The sequence below is a fragment of the Elephas maximus genome, chromosome 19 (genome assembly GCF_024166365.1).
Source record: "Elephas maximus indicus isolate mEleMax1 chromosome 19, mEleMax1 primary haplotype, whole genome shotgun sequence".
NCBI classification, from domain to species: domain Eukaryota; kingdom Metazoa; phylum Chordata; class Mammalia; order Proboscidea; family Elephantidae; genus Elephas; species Elephas maximus.
Genome location: NC_064837.1, coordinates 11,828,755 through 11,853,655, shown reverse-complemented (window position 1 = coordinate 11,853,655; position 24,901 = coordinate 11,828,755). Strand labels below are relative to the sequence as shown.

At 45.9% G+C, this 24,901-nt stretch overlaps 1 protein-coding gene across 2 annotated transcripts in view; it reads right to left on the bottom strand.

Annotated features, from left to right (window-relative positions):
* PIK3R6 (phosphoinositide-3-kinase regulatory subunit 6) overlaps positions 1–15,782 on the bottom strand; it is a 105,097-nt gene extending 89,315 nt beyond the window's left edge. For both annotated transcript variants that reach the window (XM_049861257.1, XM_049861260.1), the window contains exon 1: positions 15,632–15,782. The gene's annotated coding sequence lies outside the window, so the exon portion shown is untranslated. The remainder of the gene's footprint in view (positions 1–15,631) is intronic.
* Between the last annotated feature and the right edge of the window lie 9,119 nt (positions 15,783–24,901).

The following is a 24,901-nucleotide window of genomic DNA, read 5'->3' as shown; positions in this document are numbered from 1 at the left end:
CCATGCATATGACATAACAGAACATTAAAGACATACCATTCATCAAAGAAAAAGCTGGAGTGGCTGTATTAATATTAGAAAAAGTAGATTTCAAACCAAGGAAAATTAGCTAGAATGAAGAGGAACATTACACAAGGATAAAAGGGTCAATTCACAAGAAGGTGTAACAATCCTAAATGTGTATACACCTCATAGCAGGGCTTCAAAACAAAGGAAAACTAGTAGGACTGAAGGACACATGGACAAATCCACAACGAATTTGGTGCTGTAAGCACTTCGCTCTCAGTAATCAACAGAACAAAACCAGCTAAATTATATCATTGACCAACTGAATTTAACCGGGATTTATAGAACACCACAGGCAAGAACATCAGTATACACATTTGTTTCAAGTGCAAATGAAATATTCACCAAGAAAGACTGTATTTTAGGCCATAAAACAAAACTTAATAAATTTAAAATAATTGAAATCATACAAAGTATGTATGCTGACTGTAATGAAATAAAACTTTAAATCAATAACATAGAGATAACTGGACATTTTCCAAATGCTTGGATATTAAACAACAGAAATCTAAATAATCCATGGGCCCAGAAAATAAAAGAGGAGGGAATGCTTCCCAGCTTATTTTATGATGCCAGATTCACCCTTACACCAAAACCAGACGATCTAAAAAAAGAAAACTACAATTCAATATCCTTTATGAACACAGATGTAAAAATCTTCAACAAAATATTAACAAACCAAGTTCAGCAAAAAAAAAAATAGAATAATAAACCATGACCTGATGGGGTTTATCGTAGGAATGCAAGGCTGGTTCAATATTTGAAAAACCAATCAATTCATCATATTAAAGACTAAAGAATAAAAACCATGACTATATCAATTGATGTAGTAAAAGCAGTTGACAAAATTCAACATCCATTCGTAATAAAAACTCTCAGCAAACTAGGAAGAGAATGGCATTTCATTAATCTGATAAAGAGCATTAAAAAAAACAAACACACAGCTAATACACTTAATGGTGAAAGACTAAATATTTCCACCAAAGATCAGGAACAAGGCCAGAATGTCCTCTCTCTCCACTCCTACTGAATAAAGTATTGGAAGTCTAGCCAGTGTAATAAGACAATAAAAAGAAATAAAAGGTATACAGAATGGGAAGGAAGGAATAAAACTGACCCTATTCACAGATGACATGATTGTCTATACAGAAAATTCCAAAGATTCTATAAAAAGCTCCTAGAACAAATATGTGAGTTTAGCAGGGTCACATTATCTAAAGTCAGCATACAAATATCAATCATATTTCAATATATTAGCAATGAACAATTGGAAACCAAAATTTCTAACAAAACATGCACAGAATCCATATAAGAACCACAAAACGCTGATAAGAGAAATCAAAGAAGACCTAAATAAATGGAGAGATAGACTGTGTTCATGGTCTGGAAGAGTCGACATAGTTAAGATGTCAATTTTTTCCTAATTGGTTTATGGATTTAATGTCATTCCAATAAAAATCACAGCAGTACTTTTTGTAGATAGAAGCAATTGGATTCTAAAATTTGTAAGGGAAGTCAAAGGAACTAAAATAGCCAAATGGTTTTAAAAAGAATAACATTTGAGGATTCACACTCCTTATTTTAAGACTTAACTCTAAAGTTACAGTAATCAAGACAGTGTTGTGCTGTTAAAGGGTTAGGCCCATAGATCGATGGAACAGAATAGAGGTCCGGAAACAGACCCACAAAGATATGGCCAATTGATTCTGACAAATGATGTGGGAACAATTGTTCATCAATATGAAAAAACAAACAAAAAAGGAGACTCTTGATCTATACCCACAGCTTATGCAAAAGTTAACTAAAAATAGATCATAAATCTGAAAGCATGAGAAAATCTTCATTATCTTGGGTTAAGGAAAAAGTTCTTAGATACAGCACCAATAGCAAAACCCATAGAACAGAAAATTGATTAATTGGACTTTATCAAAATTAAAAACTTTTGCTTAACAGGAAAAGACAAGCTACAGACTTGGAGAAAATATTTGCAAGTCACATATCCAGCAAAGAACTTGTACCCAAGATATGTAAAGAACTCTCAAAGCTCAACAATAAGAAAACAAATAATATCCCTAAATGGGCAAAAGATTTAAACAGACGCTTTTCACTGAAGAAGATATATGGATGACAAAAAGCACGCAAAAAAATGCTCAACATCATTAGCCACTAAAGACATGCAAATTAAAGCCACAATGAGATATCACTACATACCTATTAGAATGATGAAAATCTTAGAATTGACCATACCAAAGTGCTGGCAAGCACATGGAGGGAAGAGAACTTATATATTGCTGGTGGGAATGCGAAATGGTACAGACACTCTAGAACACAGTCTGGGAATTTCTTTTAAAGTTAAACATCTCTTAAGTATATGATCCTGCAGTTCCACTCCTAGTTATTTTCTCTAGAGAAATGAATACTCATGTTCACACAAAAACCTGTCGAGGATATTTACAACAAGTCTGTTTACAATTACTCCAAACTGGAAACAACTCAAATGCCTCCAAAGGGTAAATGGATAAGCAAACTATGATACATTCATACCATAGAATACTCAGCAATAAAAAAAGATGAATTCTTTATACATACAACGATATGCATAAATTTCAAAAGCGTTATGTTGAAAAAAGAAGACAGACTAAAAGCTTACATGCTGTATGATTCCGTTTGTACTGCATTCTAGGAAAGGCAAAACTATAGGGACAAAAAATAGATCAGGTTGGTCTCTATGCACCTGGAGCAACAAGGGAAGAAGGAGAGTCAGGAATAGGAGGAGGATATAGAATGTGTGGCTAATTGCCTCCATGAACAGCTGCCTCCTTTGCCATGAGAGCAGAAGAACTGGATGGTGCCCAGCTATCATTACTGAACATTTTGGTCATAGATTCTATAGAAGAATACTGTTCAAAAGGGGGAAATGCAGAACAGAATTTCAAATTTTCAAGGACTCCAGACTTTCTGGAGCCACAGAGGTTAGATGAACCCCTGAAATTATTGCCCTGAGATAATCTTTAAATCTTAACCCTTGAGCCAAAAATATCCCTTGAAGTTTCTTGTTGTTGTTGTTAGGTGCCATCGAGTTGGTTCCGACTCATAGTGACCCTATGCACAACAGAACAAAACACTGCCTGGTCCTGAGCCATCTTTACGATTGTTGTTATGCTTGAGCTCACTGTTGCAGCCACTGTGTCAATTCACCTCTTTGAGGGTCTTCCTCTTTTCCACTGACCCTGTACTTTACCCAGCATGATGTCCTTCTCCAGGGACTGATCCCTCCTGACGTGTCCAAGGTATGTAAGACGCAATCTCGCCATCCTTGCTTCTTAGGAGCATTCTGGTTGTACTTCTCCTAAGACAGATTTGTTCGTTCTTTTGGCAGTCTGTGGTATATTCAATATCCTTCGCCAACACCACAATTCAAAGGCGTCAATTCTTCGGTCTTCCTTATTCATTGTGCAGCTTTCACATGCACATGATGCGATTGAAAATACCATGGCTTAGCTCAGGCACACCTTAGTCTTCAAGGTGACATCTTTGCTCTTCAACACTTTAAAGAGGTCCTTTGCTGCAGATTTACCCAATGCAATGCGTCGTTTGATTTCTTGACTGCTGCTTCCATGGCTGTTGATTGTGGATCCAAGTAAAATGAAATCCTTGACAACTTTAATCTTTTCTCCATTTATCATGATGTTGCTCGTTGGTCCAGTTGTGAGGATTTTTGTTTTATGTTGAGGTGCAGTCCATACTGAAGGCTGTGGTCTTTCATCTTCATTAGTTTAAGTGCTTCAAGTCGTCTTAACTAGTGAAGAATGTCTGCCCTAAATACTGTGTTCTTTTAAGATCTATCTATATGAGATCAAATTGACAACAGAAACTCAAAAGATTAGTTAGGAAACTTAGGGGGCAGTGAGTTTATGTCAAGGGGGGAGGAACAACTCAGAAAAGAAGGGTGAGAATGGTTGCACAACTCGAAAATGTAATCAATGTCACTGAATTGTACATGTAGAAATCGCTGAATTGTTGTATGTTCTGCTGTGTCTATTCTCAACAACAACAACAAAAATAAAATAAATTATAAGGAAAAAAAATAGGTCAGCGGTTGTGAGGGCCTAGAGGGAGGGAGAGCTGTTGACTACAGAGGGGCAGAGGGAATGTTTTGAGGTGATGGAACTGTCCTGTATCCTGATTGTGGTGACGGTTACGTAAATCTATACAGGTGTTAAAACTCATGGGACTGTACACCAAATAGTCAATGTGATTGTATGGAAATTGAAAAAAATAAAGAAGAAGGTATTAAAGAACAAGAAAAGCCCACATCTTAAGTTGTAACTGGCATTACATGCTTATATGCTTACCCAGTTTTTACTAAATTCTAGGACGTACCAAAAAAAAAAATGACCTCTGTATCTGCAGAATTACAAGATTATTTTATTATGTTCAGCAGTGCTCTCACAGCTTTCTAAAACCAGACTATACACAAGGCTGTAGTTGTCTCTGAGGAACAGCCCTGGAGGAACCAAGGCGGGAAGGGGACTGATTTTTCCATCTGCATCCTTTTTTTTTTACCATCTGCCTTAGTTACCTGGGAACCCTGGTGGCATAGTGGTTAAGACCTACAGCTGCCAACCAAAAGCTAGGCAGTTTGAATCTACCAGGCGCTCCTTGGAAACTCTGTGGGGCACCTCTACTCTGTCCTATAGGGTTGCTATGAGTCAGTAAACTACTCAACAGCACTGAGTTTGGTTTCGTTTAGTTACCTAGTGCCACCATAACAGAAATACCACAAGTGGGAGGCTCTAACAAACAGAAATTTATTTTCTCACAGTTTAGGAGGCTAGACATCCAAATTCAGGGTGCTGGCTCTAGAGGGAGGCCTTCTCTCTGTGGGCTCTGGAGGAAGGTCCTTCCTTGTCTCTTCAGCTTCTGCTTCCTGGTTCCTTGGAGATCTCCATGTGTCTTGGCATCTATCTTACCCCGTCTCTACTTCTAGTTTGCATTTGATCTCTTTTATATCTCAAAAGGGATTGATTCAAGATATAAAAAAAAAAAAAAAATTTTTTTTTCAAGATATACCCTACCCTAATCCTGCCTCATTAACATAACAAAGACCACCCATTCCCAAACAGAGTCATAGAGGTTAGGATTTACAACACAAATTTTTGGGGGGCACAATCCATAACACATCTTAATTGTTTTTTTTCTCGGTGCATATTCTAGATATTCTAAGTCCCTATATCCATTTACCAATTTATAAAAAAAAAAAGGGAATACAAAACACTTTGAAGCACATTACCAGGATGCAATCTCTAAAACCCAGACACAGAAACTCTAAAGGCCAAATGGTCTGGTTTCTTTAACAAATAAATTTCAGGGAAGGTTTGGGGAGAGGGGAAATTTAGTCTTGGAAACCCTATGGGGCAGTTCTACTCTGTTCTACGGGGTTGCTATGAGTTGGCATCAACTCAGCAGCAGTGGGTTTGGTTTTGATTTTGAGGGGAGGAGACTTATAAATTAAGAGGGATTTAAGACACATTATCAGCCAATTCCAATGTATGAACCTTATTTGAATCTCAGTTCAAACTATTACAAAAATCTATGACATTTGAAGCAAATGGAAATTTGAACACTGACTGGATATTTGATAATATTAAGAAAGTTTGGGGTAGGATAGTTATTTTTAAAGATTCCCTGTCTTTTTTAATTAAACTTTTCATTTTGAGATAACTGTAGATTCATATGCAAAAACAAAAACAGAAACCAAACCCATTGCCACCAAGTCATTCCGACTCATAGCAACCGTATAGGACAGAGTAGACCTGCCCCATAGGGAGATTCACATGCAGTTCTAAGTTATAATACAAAGAGACTCATGATCCAGTTTCTCACATTGGTAACATCTTGGAAAAACACAGTACAATGTTATAACCAGAATACTGACATGGATACAATTTTATTCAGATTTCCCCAGTCTCACTTGTATACGCGTGTATGTGTGTGTGTGAGGAGTCCCTTATCTTTAGATGATAAGCACTACACTATACACTATACTGTACACTACACCATACACTACAGCTAACGTATATGTAAGTTGTGAAGCACAAGAGTAAGACGAACACCTATGAGCCCACCACCCAACCTAAGAACATTGCCATTACATCAACTTATGTGTGTAAATTTTAAGATCGGAAAAAACAATAAAACTATTAAAATAACCACTCCTACCCATCCTGGGCCTAGGAACTGCCTGTTTGTGAAGCTGACTCATTCTGCCCTGTGGGGGTGACCAACTGGAGTTTGAATAATCGGGTTCAGGCCCCGCCTCTCCGACCCCTAAGCTGTGTGGCTGGGCCATCGCTGGCCTCTCTGGGCGTCAGTGTCCTCCTTTGTGAGATCATGCGTGCAAAAGTGTCCTCCTTTGTGAGATCATGCGTGCAAAAGTGTCCTCCTTTGTGAGATCATGCGTGCAAAGGTACCAAGTGGAAGGTAAGCCTGTGTGATGACACCATGTTCATGAAGGCCTAGGCATGGAGATCAGGGACCCAAAACTCCACTAAAGAGAGGGAGGTGGCAGCCTTTTACTCTGGTCTCGGTAAAAATGCTTGATGGCACGCTTTTTGTGTGAAACAGGAGGCATCAAAATCTGAATGAAGTGTGAAATCCAAACATGAAACTTCAACCCTCGATGAAAAGTCGCTGACCTTGGGGGGTTCCCAGTCTGGGTGGGGGGGCTGGAAAATGGCAACACTGCTACACAGGGTGGTCAGGCAGCTGGGGACAGGGCAGGTCTGGGTCCTCCCCCAGATCCAGTGGGGGGAAGAGCACAAGAGAATTCCCCAAAGGGACCCAGGTACTTGGGATTCCCAGGTCCCCTCTATTGGCTGTGCACATATGTGGAATGATAATGATAGATTGGACAGAAGGACAGATGGACGGACGGACGGACGGATGGATGGAAGCTGCTGTCTACATGACTCCGACTCACAGTGACCTTACACACAACAGAACAAAATACTGCCCGGTCCTGCACCATCCTCACGATCGCTGTCATGTGACTTGTCATTGCAGCTATTGTGTCAACCCACCTCACCAGAGTCTCCCTTGCCCTCTCTGGCCCTCTACTTCTTCCAACATGACGTCCTCCTCCGGTGATTGTTTCCTCCTGGTAACATGTCCAAAGCAATCAAGTCAGACAATGTTTTGTTGTAATCCACAGGGTTTTCATTGGCTAAGTTTTGGAGGAAAATTACCAGGCCTTTCTTCCTAGTCTTAGTGGAAGCTGGACCAAAACCTGGGCACCACTGGTGATCCTACTGGTATTTGAAATACTGGTGGCACAGTTTCCAGCATCTCAGTAACACACAAGCCACCACAGTACAACAGACTGACAGACGGGTGGCGAATGATAACAATACCCTCTGCTATGTTAGCTTTTCTCCAACCTCACTGTGCCACCTGGTCCAAGCCCCCATCAGCTCTCACCTGGATATGGCAGGGCTCCCAATGGTTTTCCCAGCATCCCCTCTTTCCCCTACAAATTCCCTCTGACTAATTCTTCTTGCTTTTATGGTAAAATCTACACTCCATATCCAGGCCTACAAGGCTTTCCTCATCTGGCCCCTACCCATCTCTCCAACTTCGCTTGTCCCTCTCTTGCCCACTCACCAGGCTTTCAACTCATGGCTCTTCAGGCTCCTCAAACTTTCCGGGCTCCGTCCCATCCCACGTGCCTCTGCCTGGAACACCCTTTCCCCAGCTTTCAGGGTTGCCCCACAGTGCCCATGTAAGTCATGCAACAAACATTTATTGTGCATCTCTGTACTTCTTATAGTTCTGGACACAGTATCTTTCATCTGTTAATTGTCTGCTTGCCTCTACTAGGATGTAAGTGCCACTCTGCTTTGCTCACTGCTGCCTTCCCATTGCCCGAGTTGTTTATATCACAGAGAAGGCCCCGTATTGCTTTCCTAGGGCTGCTGTAAAAAGTACCACACATTGGGTGGCTTAGAAGAAATGTATTGCCTTGCAGTTCTGGAGGCTGGGAGTCCAAAATCAGGGTGGTGGCTGTGTTGATTCCTTCTGAGGGCTCCTAGGATGGATCGGTTCCATGCCTCTCTCCTAGCTTCTGGTGACAGCTGACAATTCTTGGCTTGTAGATGCGTCACTTCAAATCTCTGCCTCTGCCTTCACGGTATCTTCCCTCTGTTCGTCTCTTCATCTCTTCTTTCATAAGGATGCTGGTCATATTGATGTCCACCACTCATCTGTCAGTTTTTCATACTGTGGTGGCTTCATGTTGCTCTGATGCTAGGAGCTATGCCATCAGTGTTTCAAATACCGGCAAGGACACCCATGGTGGACAGGTTTCATCAGAGCTTCCAGACTAAGACAGACTAGGAAGAAAGGCCTAGCGATTTACTTCCAAAAATTAACCAGTGAAACTCTGTGGATCACAACAGAATATTGTCCAATATAGTGGTATAAACACGAAGATGGTGTAGGACAAGACAGCATTTTGTTCTGTTGTGCATGGAGTTCCCACGAGTTAGAGATGATGACTCGATCGCAACTCACGACATATTGGATTAGGACCTACTGTGCTCCACTATGACCTTTTGTTAATTTAGCTGATAGCATCATCAAAGACCCTATTTCCAAACATGTTCACATGCACGGGTACCAGGGGTTAGGACTTCAACATAACTTTTTGAGGGACACATTTCAGTCCATAGCAGCCCTCAATAAATACTGTTCCCAAAGATAGCAGCCAACAATTCCTCCCAACCACTCCTCCTATCAAGAGGTTGAGTCTGTTTCCCCTCCTTTTAAAACTGGGCTGGTCTTGGAACTTGCTCTGACCAACAGAATGCAGCGGAAGAGATGCCGTACCAATTCTGGGCCTAACCCTTAGAGATCAGGTGAGGTACAATGGATCCCTTTTGTGTGGCCTTTCTCAGCATGGTCTTGTAATTCCTACCCAAGTGATTGGATGGAATTGTGCAAATACGGCAATTGTGGTCCGCCAAGGGGATTGGTCAGTTTTGTCTTAAAAGAGCACCAGTTCCAGAGAAGAGAGAGGATCCTACCACCACCAAGGCAGAAGAGCCAAGGGCAGAGCGAGTCCCATGGACTCAAGACCCCTATTCTGGATCCGGGAGACAGAGAGAGAGAGAGAGAGGGGAGATATGACACTGAACACAGTGAGAACCTGTGGCAGAGAAACTGCAACAGGAGAGACTGGCAGGAGAGAGAGAGGTGGGCATCTTGGCCCACAGATTGAAAAAGCTGAGTGCCTTTGGGCCGAGGCTTACTGGCGGAGTGGGGTGCCTCCGGACACTTATTGGCAGGGGCTATAGGAGCTTTGGGACACTTGCCTAGGCAGGGCAGATGCCAAGGGCCAGAGAGGGGTGTGCCCGCAGGCGTGGCTGGGAAGAGGCTGTCCTGATGAGAGAGCTGTATCCTGAGCATTCCTGAACCTGAATTGTAACCTGTCAGTTCCCTAATCAACTCCAAAATCGTGAGCATTGTCTGTGAGTTTGGTGTGGCCGTTGCAATGAGTTATTGAACAGAAGTGGAAAGTGCCATGGGAGGAATGGTTGGTGTCAGAATTGGTAAAGACTGCAGAGAGAGGAGGCATGTCTGACCTCCACCTCATAGGAATCACCCTTGGGCTGTTGGTCTTCCCCCTTGTGAAGTTAGAGGAGGTCAGATACCACCCCGACGCTGTTCATACAGTCTGTTGAATGAATGAATATTAGGCACTTGTATGAAGAATAGACAGGGTCACTGCCTACAAACCACTCTCAGCCTGAGGAGCAGAGACAATCCTGTTTGGGCATGTGTCATAGATTGAATTATGTCCCCCCAAAAGTGTGTGTATAAATTTGGATGAGCCATGATTCCCATTATTGTGTAGTTGTCCTCAATTTTGTGACTGTAATTTTATGCTAAAGAGGATTAGGGTGGGATTGTAACACCCTTACTAAGGTCACATCCTTGATCCAATGTAAAGGGAGTTTTCCCAGGGTGTGGCCTGCACCACCTTTTATCTTATAAGAGATAACAGGAAAGGGAAGCAAGCAGAAAGTTGGGGGACCTCATACCACCAAGACAGCAGCGCCGGGAGCAAGGTGGTTCTTTGGATCCGGGGTCCTTGCGTGGAGAAGCTCCTAGGCTGGGGGAAGATTGATGAGAAGGCGGACCAAGAGGCAAAGCCTTCCCCTGGAGCTGACGCCTTGAATTTGGATTTTTAGCCTACTTTGCTGTGAAAAAATAAATTTCTCTTTGCTAAAGCCATCTGCTTGTGGTATTTCTGTTATAGCAGCACTAGATGACTAAGACAGCATACTGCCAAAGGAGACAGCAGCAACAAAGCTCCATGGGAAATGTGGAGACAGACACCCAAGGTGGGCAGGCCTTGAGGTCTCAGAAGACACTGTATTTTCAAACTTACGGTACATGGCGGGCATCTCTGTCACCTGTGGATAGCTGATCTGTCTCAGACCCCATCTTGGAAAACCCAGGCTGCAATATCTGACTGGTGCTTTTGTACTACAAAATTGTATGCAAGCCACTGACCAATCAAACGACCCGTCAGACCTCATCTCATAGAGCACCCCTCTCCCTCATGTCTATACGACCATGTGCCAATCCCAGCTCCCCAGTACAGCCAGAAGTCATCACAGGAAAGAGATGCACCAGGGCCAGCCTCTGCCCCAAACAGAAAGAGTCCAGCAGCTGGCGTAGCTGGCACAGAAAAGCCGAGGGGTGAATCCCAACAATCTTGGAAAATCTGACACTCACCCGCACCATGGCCTTTCACCTGCCACTGCCCTCAGCATTCATTCATTTTTTCATTTATTCAGTACGCAGTTACTGAGCATCTACTTTCTGCCAGACACTGTCCTATAGATACAAAGTAAAAAGACTAGGTCTTCAAATAATATTATTAGTTGCTGTCCAGTCGGCTCCAACTCATGGCGACCCATGGGCAACAGAACAAAACACAGCCCAGTCCCTTGCCATCTTCATGATTGTTGGTATGCTTGAGTCCATTGTTGTGGCCACTGTGTATTTTGAGTGCCTTCCAACCTAGGGGGCTCTTCTCCCAGCATTATATCAGATAATAATACTCTCTTGTGATCCGTAGGGTTTTCATTGGCTTATTTTTGGAATTAGATCACCAGTCCTTTCTTCTTAGTCTATCTCAGTCTGGAAGCTCTGCTGAAACCTGTCCACCATGGGTGGCCCTGCTGGTATTTGAACTACCAATCGCATAGCTTCCAATATCAAAGCAATATGAAAGCCAGGACGGTATTAAAAACCGACAGACAAAACTTTCACTTAAAACACAATAAAAAAAAAAAAGAAGGGGGAAAAAAAAAACTGACAGACAGGTGTAGCTTCAAATAGCAGGTCTCCAGATAAATGATGGATACATGCATTCATTCAAAAATATTTATTGAGTACCTTCTATATGGCAGACACTGTTCTAGGCCCTGGGGATACGGCAAAAAATTAAAACTGACAAAATTGCCTGCTTTCATAAAATTTACACTCTGGTAGGCGTATGGCAAGGGGTTAATGATTAAATAATAAATTGTAAATAAATAAATTATATCTTAGACTATGATAAGCCAGTTTCCTTGAGTGGACTCCAACTCATAGGGACCCCATGTGTGTCAGAGAAGAACTGTGTTCCACAGGGTTTTCAATGGCTGATTTTTGGAACCAGGTCACCAGGCCTTTCTTCTGAGGCCCCTCTGGGTGGACGCCAACCTCCAACTTTCAGTTAGTAGCTGAACACAATAACCTTTTGTGCCACCCAGAACTTCCAGGTCATGATAAGAGCTGGAAGAGGAATGAGGAGTTCTGGACTTGGATGGGGGCGGGGGGGGGGTGTTGCAGTTTTTGAAAAGGGTGTTACAGAGGACTGAGGAGGTGGCATTTGAGGAGATACCTGAAGGAGGCAAGGAAGCAAGCCATGCAGTATCTGTGGGGAAAAAACATTCTAGCAAAGGCAGCAGCCAGGGCAAAGGCCCTGAGGGGGGAGGGTGCCTGGCGTTCTCAAGGATCAGTACGGCTGGGATGGAATAAATGGGGGGACGAGTAGGAGGGGGTTGGGAGACAATTCTCCACAGATCTCTTGTTTCTGCAAGCTGCATGAGCTTTCGTTCTGGATCCCACGTCTCAAAGACGTTTGTATAGTGAACAGCTTTGGAAGTTAGAGATGATGTCTCCCTCCAGGTCAGAGAGAAGACTTACTTGCTGTCTGGAATAATAAAGATAATGTCTCCTTCCAGGGCAGTGGTTGGGCAGGTTTGCCTGCAGCTCATTATGAATATTTGGGGTTTCCTAAGCTCAGGGTTCCTTGGCCGTAATGCACAGCACCCACCTAAGTCTAATGCACGGCACCCACCTAAGTCTGCCTCTACGCTGCTGTCACGGGACATGGGGCACATGAGGAACCAATGAACACGTTCCTTGCGGTGCCGTGAGTAATCAAGTCCTTTGTCTCTGACTCTGGAATCTCATGCCTTCTGTCAGCATCCATGAATCCGTGGCAGGCTAACTAGTTAGCTTGCAGTAGTGTAAAACGTCAGACCCTTCACAGCTCTTAACAAAGGGACAAGATCAGAGACAAAGATGAATGAATAAGGATTTAGAAGGCATTCCTCCTTAAACCCACCACTGGTCTGTCAGTGTGTCATACTGTGGTGGCTTGTATGTTGTTATGATGCTGGAAGCTACGCCACTGATATTTCAAATACCTGTAGGGTCACCCATGGTGGACAGGTTTCAGCGGAGCTTCCAGACTAAGACAGACTAGGAAGAAAGGCTTGGCAACCTGCGTCCAAAAATTAGCCACAGAAACCCCTATCGATCACAACAGATTATTGGCTGATATAGCGCTAGAAGACAAGCCCCCTAGGTTGGAAGGTACTGCACAATGGCTGCAACAATGGACTCAAACATGCAATGATCATGAAGATGGCGCGGGACCAGGCAACATTTTGTTCTGTGGTATATGGAGTCACCACGAGTCAGAGGCAACTTGAGAGCAACTAACAACAACTTCCTTAAAAACAGAACATTAGCAAAAACGGACAGTCTGCAGGGAAGGTACAAACATGCAGCAGGACAGCTGTGTTAGGATAAAATAGGCCCAAGGGTCTACGAGGTGTGGCTCCACAGGTTGGGTCGCAGCAGAACTAAGTGAATGGGAGCAGCTGCTGCTCCCAGAGGTTGGCTCAAGACAGCATGGGGAAGATTTCCGGGCTACAGTAGGGTTTGAAAAAGGAAGGGTTTAGAGAAGGATCTCAGGGGGCCTAGTTCGGGATCACTATTTCAGCAACAAAGATGCCAAGTTCTTATGATCTCCTGCCCACTCCAACCCTGCCCAGGCCTTCAGGGGTAGATGCTTTTTGCTATTCCAAGTACTCTGAGCTTTTGTCTCCCTGGACAGTCCTACTCACCAGACAACATGCCCTGTGCTTGGTTAGTGTTCTCACAGCAGGGGAGAAGACAGGGAATGGGGAGTCAGAGCTCTGAAGGGTCCCCCTCAACCCTCATCCCTCACCCCCATGAGACCGCCTCGAGCTTTTCAGATTCCCAGGGGAGGAGGTGACAGCGTCCTCCCTGCCATTCCCTCTGGAGTGGGGCTGAGAAGTTGAGGGCCCCCTCCTGGCTGTCCCCTGTAGAGTGGGGCTGAGGATGTGTCCCCTGTGGAGTGGGGCAGTCCTGCTTCCTCAGCTGTGTCTGCCTTTGGCTGGGAAGGAAGCACCTGGGTGTGAAAGGGGCAGGGGGAGGTGAGGAGAGCATTGTTCCCAGGACAGGGAGCCTGGGAGGAATCTGACAGGGCCTGTGTGCAGACTGGGAAGCCCCTGGACCAGATGATGCTGGCCGCAGCCTGGCGTTCGTATCAGCCACGCCAGCCAGGGCCCTCTTTGAGATGCCATAGAGGTGAGCAGGAGCAGCATGCCCCAGTGAGAGGCCATGTGGCACAGTGGTAGGCAGGTAGTTTTTGGTGCTGGACTGCCTGGGTTCCAACCTGTCTCTGCTACTTTTGACAACTTGGGCTAGTTACTCAAAATCATTGTGCTTGGTTTTCCTATCTTTAAAGGAGGCCTGATTATAGTACCTGGTCCCTGAGTGGTGCAAAGGGCTCACCTGCTCCACTGCTAACCAAAAGACTGGCTGTTCAAGTTCACCCAGAGGCACCTTGGAAGAAAGGCCTGGCGATCTACTTCTGAAAAATCAGCCATTGAAAACCCTATGGAGCACAGTTCTACTCAGACACACGGGGTCAGATGGGTCGGAGTCAACTCGACAGCAACCGGCTTTTAATAACAGCATCTATCATGGAATATTCTGAGGACTAAATGAGATGATATTTGAATACCACTCAGAGCTGTGCTAAATGAATAAATGGAACAGGCCTAGGTCTTTGTCCTGCATAAACTCTAGCTTTAGCAGCCAAACAGAATCTCTAGCTGGTCTTTCCCTTAAATCATGACTTTCACACGCACCTTCCTCCCTCTGTGCCTGAGCCCACTTGCCATGTGACCTCGCCTGGGCACCTGACCCTCCTTCTCCCTCTAGGCTCAGCTCATGGACCACTTCGTCCACAAGACCTTCCCAGATCCAGTACCTGAAGGTCTTCTCTCTCCTGCTCCCACTCACCCCGCCTCACCTCTCTGACCACCTCAGCTCCTTCCACTCTCTCTGTTAGTCACCTGCAGCCATGTCTCCGCCCCTATGGCAGATGGTCAGGTCCTTAAGGATACAGACCAAGCCTTGGTCAAACTCTGGCACTGGCTGACCATGTGGGAGATGTTCAGACCATAATAAACTAAATTCCTTAGGAGACGGATGGACAGATGGCGTCTAAGAAGGAGCGCAGGCAGGGACCCAGAAGACTCAGGCACGAGTCTTGGTCCCCACGTACCTGCCCCGCAGCCTTTGCCAAGTGGCTTCATCTCACTAAGCCTCAATCTCCTGATCTATAAAATGGGCATGAAAACACTTATCCAGCCCACCTCCAATGGCTGGTGAGAATCCATTGGATAAAAATGAGCGGACTCTACAGCATCGAACATGAACAATCAGCACTATTATTATTGGCATTTACCAGGCCCTGGTGGCTGCTAACCAAAAAGGATGGCAGTTCAAATCTACCAGCCGCTCCTTGGAAACCCTGTGGGACAGTTCTACTCTGTCCTACAAGGTTGCTATGAGTAGAAATTGACTCCATGGCCAAGGGTAGAAGAAGAAAGGAGAAGATTTCTTGTGGAGTGAGTTGACCAGTCCTCTGTCCTTTCATCTTGCTAAAAGCATTGAACAATCTTAACTTGGCAGAGGGGTTCTAAAAGCCACCACATCTGGGGTGACCTTCTCAGAAAGGCTGGCCCCAGCAGCCTGAGACTCGTGCTCATAAGACCCAAGGGTGCTTCAGTCCCCTTACCAGCTCCCCCTGCAGTACTCACCCTTCCCTGCTCCCTCCTCCTACCCTGCTCAGATCTGCCTCCCCGCACCCTCCCCCGGAGACAGCTACCCACCCAGCACCTACCTTGGCTCAGTCGCAGCCACGGCTCCCCAAGTCCTGCCCCAGGAGGCCTCGGGCCCCAGGGAACCAGAAGTCTGAGAGGAACCCCACAGGGTGTCTTCAGTCTCAGCTGCAGTCTGAAGATCTGCAGAGGAAAGCCCAGCACCACCAGCTCTGTCCCCTCCTCTTCCTTCCCCTTCCCCATGGCCTGAGCTCGAGGCTCCTCCCAGAACACATCCTGCTGTGAGCCTGCTTTCTACAGCATCTGAGGCCCCCACAGTCACTGGAGGCTCCTTATTAGAATCTGTTGGATGGGTGGGGACCCCCTCTGGGGCTGATGGCAGTGACACAGGGAACCCTGACCTGTCTCCCGAGCGCCAGACCCACCCACACATCCCTGTCCTGGATACCTCTAGCCAGGTGTCCCCGAAGCACCTCCAGTCCCATATGTATGAATCAAGCTGATCATTTCCTCTCTAAGCCTGCTTCTCTCCCTTTGTCCCTCCCCCAGAATCAGGAACCTGGGTGTCATCCTTAATTCTTCCCTCTCCCTCTCCTGTTTCATCCCAACAGCACCAGGTCCTGTGTGTATGTAAGGAAGCTGCCCCCTTCTCCGCCCACCACCCTCACTGACTTATCAGGCCACCAGTATCTTTCACTTGATGCCTCTGTTTAGTCTGGCTTTCAGCCAGCAACCAATGGACCCTTTCTGATAGTGAGACACAAATCTGACCGTGTTGTTGTTGTTGGGTGCTGTGGAGCTAACCTGGACCCATGGCGACCTCACACACAATGGAACAAAATGCTACCTGGTCTTGCACCATCCCTGTGATCGGGTGCAGATCAGACTGGAGTAATCCATAGGGTTTTCATATACTTATTTTCAGAAGTAGATCAGCAGGCTTTTCTTCCTAGTCAATCTTAGCCTGGAAGCTCTGCAGAAACCTGTTTAACGTAACAGGAATGTGGAAGCCTCCACTGACAGACGGGTGCTGGCTGAGCATCAGGTACCTTAGCCAGGAATCAAACCTGGGTCTCCCGCATGGGGAGCAAGAATTCTACCACTGAACCACCAATGGCCCCTGATCATCTTACTCCTCTGTTATAACCTTCAGTGGCTCCCTGTTGAAGAGAGAACTTTTAAGAGAGCAGGCAAACTCCTTGACATGACTTGTAAAGCCCTTGTTGATCTGTCCCTCCTTCATCTCTGTCTTAGTTATCTAGTACTGCTATAACAGAAGTGGACAGCTTTAACAAAGAGAAATTCATTCTCTCACAATCTAGGAGGCTAGAAGTCCAAATTCAGGGTGCCAGCTCAAGGGGAAGGCTTTCTCTATCCGTCAGCTTCAGGAAGGTGCTTGTCGTCAATCTTCCTTCGGTCTAGGAGCTTCTCCTTGCAGGAACCCCTGGTCCAAAGGACATGCTCTGCTCCCTGGGCTGCTTTCTTGGTGGTATGAGGTCCCACTGCCTCTCTGCTCACTTCTCTCTTTTATATCTCAAAAGAGATTGACTCAATGAACAACTTAATCTTATAGATTGAGTACTGCCTCATTAACATAACTGCCCCTAATCCTGCCTCATTAACATCATAGAGGTAGGATTTTCAACACACAGGAAAATCACATCAGATGACAAAATGGTGGACAATCACACAATACTGGGAATGGTGGCCTAGCCAAGTTGACACACATTTTTGGGAGACATAATTCAATCCATAACAATCTCCAACCTCAGGCCTTATCCCCTCATGCCAGCGCCTCCTACAAGTACTGAACAACCGCAGTTCCTCAATAATCCAGTTCTCTCCTACCTCCAGGCCTTGACATGTGCTGTAGAATTCTCTTCTCAACCCTTCTTGGAACTCTCTTTTTAACCCCTGTCCTGTCTCACTCCTGGTCATCCTTCATTCAGCAGAGAAAAGCACGCAGCAAAGGAGAATATAGAAGCACATCAGAGAAGCTGGAGGAAAAGCATTGTGTCATAGAAGCCAGGGGAGGAGAGAGGGTCAAGGAGACGCTCATGGTCAAAAGAGCCAAAGACTGCAGAGAGGACATGGACCAAGAGAAACAAAGCGTCTACTGACCTTAAGGAGGAGAGAACAGTGCTAAGGGGAGTCCCTGTGAGGTGCAAACAGTTAAGTGCTCAGCTGCTAACTGAAGGGTTGGAGGTTTGAGTCCACCCAGAGGCACCTCGGAAGAAAGGCCTGGTGATCTAATTCCAAAAAATCAGCCATTGAAAACTTTATGAAATGCAGTTCTACTTTGACACACATGGGGCCATCACAAGTCACAGTCGACTCCACGTCAACTGGAGGGCCGAGGGAATGGTGCCGCAAGCAGTGGTGGGAACAGGTCACTTCCAAGATGAAACATTTGCTAGTTCATCTTTTTTTTTTTCACATATGAAGCCAAAAATTATTTGGGGGTGGGGAGCCCTCAGGCACATTTCTAGATTTTTGAAAAGCTCACAAAGCCTTTTCTCTCATCCCATTGGGCCTAATGGATAAATGGCTCCGGAGAGAGACAGACTGCCGACAGTATTGTTTGAGCACCTGGTTTCAGCTATACCTGAAACCCTGATGCCATATCTACTCTTGTATTGATCAGCTGTGTGATGCAATCAGATTCTCTTTTTTGATTAAACCTGTTTCAGATGAGTTTCTGTCACTTGCAGCCAAAGAAGCCTTGGGGCTAAGGAACCCCCTGACTTTTCTACTGGGGCTTGGCTGGCTTTTGTTCTACCCTCATTTGTAAAGGAGGCCATTTGGTCAAAAGAAAGAAAGAATGCCTAGAAACATACATCATTTACTCTCTGGCTCTGCCTCCCTCCCATATCTACTTCATTTCTGCCCCTGTCATGTGACTGGAATCACAGTCTACCTCGCATCTGTACGTTAGAGCTCTTAGATCAAATGTCTGTCTCGTCCCTCCTCCCTCCACTACTGGGCTTAAGTCCTGGGCCTAGGTCTTATTCATTAGGGTCTATCCATCACAGTGCTAAGTCAATCTTGGCTCAATAAATGAAACAAATGAATGCATGAATAAGTCCAGGGCAGGACAGAGGACCGAGAATTCAGCTCCTGCAGGCCCAGAACTCAGCAGCAGCCAGGCGGTGTGGCCATCGTGGGCAGCCCACTCTCCTTATCAGCTTCAGCCTAACTGAATCGGAAATCACAAGCTGATGTTGGCCTCTCGTGGCCACCACGCTTCTCTTATCATCATCAGCTGCTGTCTCTGCAACAGGGCTGGATGTGGTAGCCACAGAGGGGGCTGCTTGGTGATTGCAGATAGCCCCAGAGCGATCCCCTGCAAAGAGCAGAGGAGGCACCTTCGCTGTGAGGGCACAGGGCTCATAGCCAGCCGGGCACCGAGACTGAGGGGGAGGTGGAGGCACAAATGACCAAGTTCCCTGTCCATCATCAAGGCAGGGGTGGCACTGCCCCTTTAACCAGCCTCGGTGACCCTTTTCCTCCTCTTTTCTTCTTCCAGGGTTTGTGTAACCCGGGTTTTCCAGACTGGGCTGTTACCAGGTTTCTTATCTGCAGCCATCCCCAGGAACCTTCCCCCGCCCCCAACAAAGGCAGGAATTCATCAGCATCAGAAGGGAGAAAGTTAGGTTCCCTGCATTTATTGTGATATTTCCCAGATCACCACTAGCTGATTTTCCCATTGTTAGCTGTCGTTGAGTCCGCTCTGACTCAGGTGACCCCGTGCATGACAGAACAAAACGCTGCCTGGTCCTGCACCTGATCAGCTGCAGGCTGAACCATTGTGATCCACACAGAGCATTGTCAGTGGCTGGTTTTTGGAAGCACATCGCCAGGCCTTTCTTCTTTGTCTGTCTTAGTCTGGAAGCTCCGTTGAAACCCGTTTAAAAAAAAAAAAAAAAAACCATTTAGCATCACAAAAAAACCACTGCCCTCAGTTGATCGAGTAGATTTAGACTCATAGCGATCCTATAGGACAGAGTAGAACTGCCCCATAGAGTTTCCAAGGAGCGCCTGGTGGATTTGAACTGCCAACCTCTTGGTTAGCAGCTGTTAGCATCACAGCAATGTACAAATCTTCCACTAACAGATGGGTGGTGGCTATGCCTGAGGTGCACTGGCTGGGAATCAAACCCAGGTCTCCACATAGGAGGTGAGAATGCTACCATTGAACAAAAAATGCCTTGATATTCCTGTTAGTTGTCAGCTAATGGAGGCAAAGTTACTCCTTAGTGACCAATGCCCAAGATACACAAGGTGAAGGCCCACAGTCTGTTTCCATGCTTCCTCCGTCTGTCACCCTCCTCCGGCATGTGAGGGGCCTCACACTCTCAGCTGGCCCTCCCGGACATAGCTCAGATGGCTTCTCCTTGGGCTCCTCTATCCCAGCCTGGGCATTTGGGGTGAGGGGGTGCAATGCAGGCTCTGGGGGACAGAGAGGACTTGGGGTTGCTGTGGAGGGAGGGGCCAGTCTCCTACTTTCGCATTCTCCTGCAGCCTCCAAGGGAGATCAAGGGACTCTTCCTCCCTGCCAACAGCTCTGCTGTCCCTAATGTCCCCAGTGTCTCCAGTTTCACCCCTGGAGGTTTTGGCTGGAGGTGCTGAGTGGCAGGGCAGGCCAGGGAGCTCCCCAGGATGCTGAGGAGATGCCAGGAGACTCTTGATCCATATAAAATATGTCTCACAGTCGCTGTTCCCTTCTCTCAGATTCACACCAGGAAGGGGAACTGGCCAGTAGGTCAGGAAGCCTGGGGATCAACTAGCCTGGAGATTGATTACAGAATTTCTAAGACCCCCCCACCAACTCTTTATTACCTATGCAAATTGCCTGTTCCCCTCCACCCGCATGCTCACTTACACTGACAGACACACACATGGACACACACGAATATACCCTGAAAAGGGAGACCTACGACCTGGCTGGCTCCTGGCCCAGCATGCCTCTAGCTGCAAGGCCTCCTCCCCTTTGGGTCAGTTTCCTCATCTGTACCCTGAGGGTTAGTAACCATGTTTGCAAAGCCCTCACCAGCTTTCTCAATCCCCAAATGATCTTGGTTCTGGCTTCTGAGACTTCTGCCCAAAGTTTTGCTCATAGGCCTCTGGTCTCTGGTGATGGGAGACCCCTCTTTTGGAGTGTGGGAGGGCCACGCCTCTTCCCTATCGCCTCCCACTTCCCTCTCCCCAGAGGTCTCAGGGGACCACCTTCAAACAGCTCTTGGGCTTGGAGCTACATTCGGGGAAGGCTTCCTTCCTAACGACCCTCCCTCTCAGCAGTGGACAGCACAGGCCTCCTGGAGCCCGGCCAGCCCTGCTTCCCTCTCCTCCTCCAAACCCCCGGGGCCATTCCTGAGGACGTGTGGAGAGGGAGCTTCTGTGCTGAAACCGCCAGAGCTCCTCCAGAAAAAAATTGTTTTTTAAATTGTGCTAAATATATGTGCAACAAAACATTTGCCATTTCAACGTTCTTGACCTGCCCCATTCAGTGTTACTGACTATGGTCATCGTGTTTAACCGTCATCACTATGCTTTTTCGAGTTTTTCCATCACCCTTAACAGAAGCTCAGTGTCCCCTAAGCAGTGAGTTCCCCTTTCCTCTTGCCCGCCCGTGGCAACCACTGATAAACTTTGGTCTGTAAGCGTTTGCTAATTCTAGACTTTCCCGTAAGAGGGATCATACAATATTTGTCCTTTTGTGACTGACTTATTTCACTCTGTGAAATGTTTTCAAAGTTCTTCTCTGTTGTGGCATGCATCAGGACTTCTTTTCTCTTTATGGCTGAGTAATAGTCCATTGTGTGTATGCACCCCATTTCGTTTATCCATTTATCTGTTGGCGGTCATTGTCATGGATTGAATTGTGTCCCCCCAAAATATGAGTCAACTTGGTTAGGCCATGATTCCCAGTATTGTGTGGTTGTCCTCCTTTTTGTGATTGTAATTTTATGTTAAAGAGGATTAGGGTGGGATTGTAACACCCTTACTAAGGTCACATCCCTGATCCAATGTAAAGGGAGTTTCCCTGGGGTGTGGGCTGTGCCACCTTTTATCTTACAAGAGATAAAAAGGAAAGGGAATCAAGCAGAGAGTGGGGGACCTCATATCACCAAGAAAGCAGCACCGGGACCAGAGCACGTCCTTTAGACCCAGGGTTCCTGCACGGAGAAGCTCCCAGTCCAGAGGAAGATTGAGGACAAGGACCTTCCTCCAGAGCTGACAGAGAAAGAAAGCCTTCCCCTGGAGCTGAGGCCCTGAATTACGACTTCTAGCCTACTAGACTGTGAGAAAATAAATTTCTCTTTGTTAAAGCCATCCACTTGTGGTATTTCTGTTATAGCAGCATTAGATGACTAAGACAGTCATTTGGCTGTTTCCACCTTTTGGTCATTGTGAACAATGCTACAATGAACCCTGTGGTAAGAGTGTCTGTCTTCAATTCCCTTGGGAGAAGTGGACTTGCTGGATCATATGACACAATGATCTCAGCACCACACCCCCCCTCACACAGCTTCTTCTGACAAACCTACAACAGCCCAGAAAAGCAGACCCCGTTTCCCTCTCACAGGTGAGGAAACGAGCGTAGAGATACTGTGAGGAAGGCCAGAGTCACACAGGGGCAGCAGTTCCTGTTCCTCCCAGGCCTCCCTACTCCCAGAGGGCCAGTCTCAGGGGGCAGAGGGAAGGGAGGCCACATGGATCCCACTCCTCGCTCACCAGCCGCAGAGAACACCCCTTCCTCAACCCACACCCGGAGCCCCTAGGTACGCAGCTTGATTTTGGTTCCCCAGCCCAGCCTTCTAGGAAGCAGAAATTAGCAAAGGGAGACTTGCTCATCTCCTCCCAAAGCCGGAGAAAAGAGCCCCTTGCAGGCATGGCAGGTAGGAGGTGAAAACTCCAGGGCAGAAATAACCCCATTGTGAGCCAAGTGTGAAGTCAGAGTCTTCAAGTTTATTTCCCACTCAGCTCACCAAGAGCCATGGTGGCACAGTGTTAAAACACTCAGCTGCTAACAAAAAGATTGGTGGTTCAAACTCACCAGCCAGTCCGTGGGAGAAAGATGTGGCAGTCTGCTTCCATAAAGATTTACAGCCTTCAAACCCTATGGGGCAGTTCTACTCTGTCCTACAGGGTAGCTATGAGTTGGGATGGCAGTGGGTTTATTGGCTCCAGCCCACGGTGAAGTAGCTGTGTGGTGTGAAGGCCTAGCTTTAGATAAGAGGTGGGAAGCTGAGCATACAACCCCCCACCCCTTTCCCTTCACCTGCCAATAGGAGGACTCAACTGGGATTCTAGTCACAGTACTGCAGCCCCCTGACCCCCTTCCTCAGTGCTCAGGGACTTGGATTTCAGGAGAGACAGTCTGGCTCGGAGCCCCTTTAGTCTGCAATAATTCTGCACACGGATCAGCCCTTGGATCACAGTGATTGTACCTAGGTTACATATCTGACCTACAGGGGACATACCCACATCTCAACTGATATTCGGTCAATTCCTGGAGCCTTGTTTTTCGCCAATGCCTTCAGTGCAGCTTGGACTCTTTCCTTCACTACCATCGGTTCTTGATCATATGCCACCTCCTGAAATGACTGAGTGTTGACTAATTCTTTTTGGTACAGTGATTCTGTGTAGTCCTTCCATCTTCTTTTGATGCTTCCTGCGTCGTTTAATATTTTCCCCGTAGGATTCTTCAACATTGCAACTCAAGGCTTCAATTTTCTGTTCAGTTTTTTCAGCTTTAGAAATGCCAAGGGTGTTCTTCCTTTTGGTTTTCAAACTCTAGGTCTTTGCACATTTCATTATAACACTTTACTTTGTCTTCTCAAGCCACCCTTTGAAATCTTCTGTTTAGCTGTTTTACTTCATCATTTCTTCCACTAGCTTTAGCTACTCTACGTTCAAGAGCAAGCTTCTGAGTCTCTTCTGACATCCATTTTGGTCTTTTTTTCTTTCCTTCCTGTCTTTTTAACGACCTCTTGTTTTCTTCACGTAGGACGTTCTTCGTGTCATTCCACAACTCATCTGGTCTTCAGTCATTAGCGTTCAAGGCATCAAATCTGTTCTTGAGACAGTCTCTAAATTCAGGTGGAATATACTCAAGGCCATACATTGATTCTCATGGACTTGTTCTAATTTTCTTCACCTTCAACTTGAACTTGCATATGAGCAACTGATGGTCTGTTCCACAGTCAGCCCCCAGCTTTGTTCTGACTGATGATATTGAGCCTTCCCATGGTCTTTTTCTACACATGTAGTCAGATTGATTCCTGTGTATTCCATCTGGCGAGGTCCATGTGTATGGTCGCCGTTTATGTTGGTGAAAAAAGATATTTGCCTTGAAGAAGTCATTGGCCTTGCAAAATTCTACCACGCCATCTCCGGTGTTCTTTCTAACACCAAGGCCCTATTTTCCAACTATTGTTCCTTCTTTGTTTCCAACTTTCCCATTCCAATCACCAGTAATTATCAATGCATCTTGGTTGCCTGTGAGATTGATTTCAGATTGCAGAAGTTGGTAAAAATCTTCAATTTTCTTATCTTTGACCTTAGTGGTTGGTTCATAAATTTGAATAATAGTCATAGTAACTGGTCTTCCTCATAGTCATATGGATATTATCCTATCACTGACAGCGTTGTACTTCAGGATAGACCTTGAAATGTTCTTTTCGACCATGAATACAACACCATTCCTCTTCAATTTGTCATTCCCAGGAAGATATACCATATGATTCTCTGATTCAAAATGGCCAATACCAGTCCATTTCAGCTCACTAATGCCTAGAATATTGATCTTTATGCAGTCCATTTCATTTTTGATGACTTAACAATTTTCCTAGATTCATACTTTGTACATTCCACGTTACAGTTATTAATGGATGTTTGCAGCTGTTTCTTCTAATTTCGAGTCATTCCACAACAGCAAATGAAGGTCCCGAAAGCTTGACTCCAGCCACGTCATTAAGGTCAACTCTACTTTGAGGAGGCAGCTCTTTCCCAGTCGTATCTGGACTGCGTCCCAACCTGAGGAGCTCGTCTTTGGCACTCTATCAGACAGTGTTCCGCTGCTAGTCAAGGTTTTCATTGGCTAATTGTTTCAGAAGCACACCGTCTTAGTCTGGCATTTGAAATACCGAGTGGCATAACTTCCAGCACCACAGCAACACGCAAGCCACCACAGTATGACAAGCTGACAGGCATGTGGTGATACACTAAATTAGGGACTTTCTTCCTCTGATTCTTTCCCCTTCAGGATTTCCTGTTCACTTTCCAGTAGTCTTGGCTGCCCCAGATTTCATCACTTGCTCCCCGGGCAG